Raw genomic sequence first — 4,378 nt, 5'->3', positions numbered from 1 at the left:
GCCCTCATTAGCATAGCAGCTGCTCGCCGAGCCGGACGGCGCGGAGGAAAGGGCAGAGGCCTCGGGAATGAATGGGGGCCGCGGCTTTGGAGGGGTGAGAGAAGAAAGACCGACAGACGGACGCGCGGAGGACGGTCGGAAGAATGTGCCGGACGGGTGTTGGGGGTTTCCAACGGGGGGAGCGGCTCCGAGCGGTGGAGCCTGAGTGTGCGGGGGTGGGTGGAGGGCGGCCTCCCGTGGACCCCAAGCCCTGGAGGGTCTGCACTGGAGGCCCCGGAAGGAGCAGTTGCGGAGGTTCCCAGACCTTCCACAGCCCCCTCCCGTGGCCTGAGCCCTCGCATCCCAGCCTCGGGCTTCGTTCCCCAGCTGTCCCCGGCGCGGGGCCTCCTTTCCCCTCCTTCAAGGCCCAGGTGGACGCTGCCTCCTCCCCGCAGGCTCAAGGAGCTTCAGGGGCAGTTGGCCTTCCCGAAGTTGGAGGCTCTGTGCGCCCGGTGTTCTCGTGTCCACGACACCTCTGTCCCAATCTGTGCTGAGCTACGAGGACTTTGGGGGACAGACCCCAGCGGGCAGCGCCTTCCCGCTCTTCCTTCCCCGCACCCCGTCTCTCTGGCTTCTAAGTCCTGTCCACCCTCCTCTGGCCTGCTGTGTCCTGGCTCCCACGCCTGCTGGCTTTAGACATTACTCTTTCTAGCTGACCATCTTCCTGCATTTCCTGGTCTTTCCGTGGCGTCCGTTCCAACGTCAGCGCTTCCTGCCTCCAGCCGGGGTCAGATCAGAGACAGACAGTTGGACGGGAGCCCAGCAGCCCTGGCAGGGGATGTGGGGCAGGCCCTGACCTTGCTGGGACTGTCTCCTTTCTCTCAGGGGTTCCCAGGGACCCAGCCCCCACTTGGCAGCCCCTCCACCCTGGCTCTCCTCCGTGCCTCTCGGCTGGACCCCTCACCTGGCCTCCAAGGCACACCTGCAGATCTGGGAGGCCAGGGCTGACAGTGTAGGCTGGGCCCCCCCAACCATCTTTCTCACCCTGGCCACAAAGGGGCCTGCCTGGGGAGGGGTGTTGGAGACTCCCCAGTAACTCTGCCATAGGCCAGTACCCACCATACCTGCTAATACCCACCAATACCCTGTAAGTGATCTGCTGAACACAGAGGCCCTAGAAGAAGTGTGGGCACAGGCCACTGAACTCGGGAGGGAAACAGGCATCAGAGACACACAGCAGCATTGACCTGGCCATATCCAGAGACCAGGGACTTCCTCTTTGCCTGTACCCCAGAGCTGCTCCCCTTCCCTTGTGGCCAGGGAGGCCCACTCTTGGTGCACAGGTGGCCAGCCCCCCCCTCCACTGAGCTGCTCATTCTAGGAATGTGCTACCCAGGGCTCCCTAACAAGGACAAGCCTGTGGGCCTAAACGTGGGCCATGTTCAGTGTCCCCAGACCGCCCTCCTGGGCTCTCGACACCTGGACCCTCCCAGCTGAGATTTCATAGATCTGACCCCAAGTTTTACAGTGTGTGTCTGCCTGCTCCCGAGGGCTGTGCCTGGCAAGGAAGGTCATCGAGGCTGTCCCCAGCCATCCGGGGTGGTCAGTGCCCCAGTGGCACCTGGGGAGGAAGCAGACCCCTCCAGGGCTCCACCCTCTCAGCCCTCCTCTCCTCAGCTGCCCACGGGACTGCCTGGGCAGGTTTCCTTTTGTTCCTGCCGGAGAGAAAAGCAGCACAAGGCCTTTCTCAGTCAAATGTATCTTTTAGAAGAGAGAATTTAAGGGAGCTGCAAAGAGTTCCCTGGTGTGGCAGCCATGTGCCTGGGAGGCCCCTGGTGCCAGGCCAGGCCTCTCCACAGTGGGAGAACTTCCCGGATATTGTAGGGGCAACAACTGGCTGGGACCCACCCACCTGCAGGCTAATGCCAGTAACAAATGTTACCTTTGTTTTTCAGACCCTGGGTGGGAAAGTGTGGGGTGGTCCAGCATACCCCTGGCCATCACTGGGGCTGCCTGACCTCATCCTCTGGTTACCCCAATCATGTCCAGGTTCTTGTGGCCACTGTCCTTTCCAGTGGCTGGGCATCCCTGGGCTGACCCAGGGCAAGACTTCCCAAAGCCTGCTTCAGGGAGCTGGCCGTCTCCCAGGCTGATTCTGCAGGATAGGAAATGCGTAACCGACGGAAAACGCGCCTGGAAAACCAAGGGTAAACAGGGCAGCAGGGCAGAGTAGGAAGGCGGAGGCGTGGGGAAAGTTTGTGGGAAGTGCAGACCTTCTGGGGACATGGTTTAGGGAAGCAGATTCCCCTTATACTCGGCGGAGGGGTTTGAAAAGTTGTTACCTTGTAACTCCAGGTCTTTACCCTTCTCCAAGTTCTCTCTGCTGGCTGCTCTTGCTGGGGGAGGGCGTGCTCCCTTGCAGCCCTGTACAGCGCCCCCAGGGCCCCAAGGGCATCTCAGGAGTGGGCCAAGAGTTTCTGCTCCTTTCTCTCTGGTGCTGGCAACAGTCATCCTGCTCTGCTCTCCTCTCTTGCGAATGGGGGTGCCCAGCCCCGACGCTCCTCTAACTCAGGGTCTGTGCTCTTTGGGGTGTTTGACTCCAGGCCTGTGTGGGCCTCCAGAGCTCCCAGGTGCCTCCAGGGGACTTTCTACTTGCCAGGAGTGAGCAGCTATGATATTTTCCCCCAATTTACAAGATACTCCTTCTGTGCAGCAGGCACCCTCCAGCATGACCCCCTGGGGGAAGGAGTGGGCAGGGCTTCAGGCCAAACTGTCCTCTCTGGCGGAGGTCTCAGCCGCTCTGCTGGGGAATGGAGCAGAGGCTGTGACGCCAGCTCTGGGCACTCTGGAGGCGCTGGGTCCTCATGAGTCCTGTGTGCAGCCAGGTTGGGCTTGGCCGTCGCGTGGGGCTGGGAGCGAGTTTACCAGGCTCTGTCTTCAGGCAAATACAAGCCAAGCATTGTGCACCCAGCACCCACAAACTGTGTCGCAGCCTAACCCTCGTCCGCAAAGAGGGTGTTCTGCAACTTGTGCCAAAGCCAAGAAGGACCAACAAACTTTTTTTTTTAATATAAAAAGATCAATGAAAAATTTATTTATAAATTTTTCACGCTGGGCTACAAGTCAATATCGTACACTCAGAAATGTGCTGCACAAACTTTATCCAGTTAGAAGTGATCATCCCGTGACCCACACACAGCTTCGATATAAGCCTAGAAAGTCTTAACATTAATTAACATAATTAAAAAGGTATTTGCATCTAGAAAAAATATACAGAAGAACTCCTTGTGGAGTAATCTGTGCCTCCATTTCAATGTCTGCTTGTTTCACTGACATTATCAATATATTCTTCTCACACAAAGTTTTATAAAAAGCCACGGAGGGCTGCCCGAATAGGACCAGCCACGCACAAAGGGCCTCCACCCACCTGTGTCCTCAAGTGCTCCCCATTTCTGCACGAAGGGTCAGCAGCACTTCCATGAAGGGGAAACCTCATTTAAATTTGAATAATTCAGCCTCCCTTTTATTTCTCAGGATCAAAACAACAAGGGGTGTGGGGCTGCATAGAAAACTGGAGCCACAGAAACCAGGAAGGGCGCCTTTCAGGACAGAAAGTGACGCAGGAGAACCTCTCCCCGGGTCCAGGTCTCGACGCGACCCCTCCCCCACGGCAGGATTTCGGATTCGAATTGAGTCCTCGAAGCTCTGGGAGGCTAAAAAGGGGCAAAACAGTCCTTCAATTCACTCAGCCATTAGCACGAGAGATTCACAGTCTTATAGGTATTTTATAAAAATATAAATATGGGTACACTCTGTTGCCTTCACAACGCTGGATACATCCCCCTTTAAAATTGGGTTTATAACCAAGATTCAAAAAATACACCTAAAACTTGGCTTAAAATATGTTAATATTTTATATTCTGTCATAAATGTTATGACATTTAATTGTGGCAAATCCATTTACTTTTTTTAAAAAAGTGTGCAACCGTTAACTATGATAGAACGCACTAGAAAAGGTAACGAACCTTCACCCCCCGTGTTCCCGCCACCCTCGAGTGCCAGCGAGCTTCCAGGATCCTGGGGAAACTGCAAAACAAGCCGGTTTGGGGGATGGTGGCCTCATCCAGGAGGGGCGGGAGAGAGAGGCCCTGGGGCTCCCAAAACTCACGGATTTGAGGGAGAGGGAGAAGGAGGGAGGGGGAACAGAACGGGGGGGTAGTAGACGCGGGGAGAAGGGAAGGGGGAGGGACAGCACGGGAACACCATCAGGCTGGGCGGTATTTTCAGTGCAACCAAGAAATGGTAGACTCAAGTTTTTAGTTTTAAGACTAGAAAAAAATGCATTACTCCCCCCCATAACCACACTGATCACGCACAGTGTTTTCCAAACAAAAAAAAA

The sequence above is a fragment of the Colobus angolensis genome, unplaced genomic scaffold (assembly GCF_000951035.1).
Source record: "Colobus angolensis palliatus isolate OR3802 unplaced genomic scaffold, Cang.pa_1.0 Scaffold44, whole genome shotgun sequence".
Classification (NCBI taxonomy): Eukaryota; Metazoa; Chordata; class Mammalia; order Primates; family Cercopithecidae; genus Colobus; species Colobus angolensis.
Note: the sequence above shows the minus strand (reverse complement) of the source record.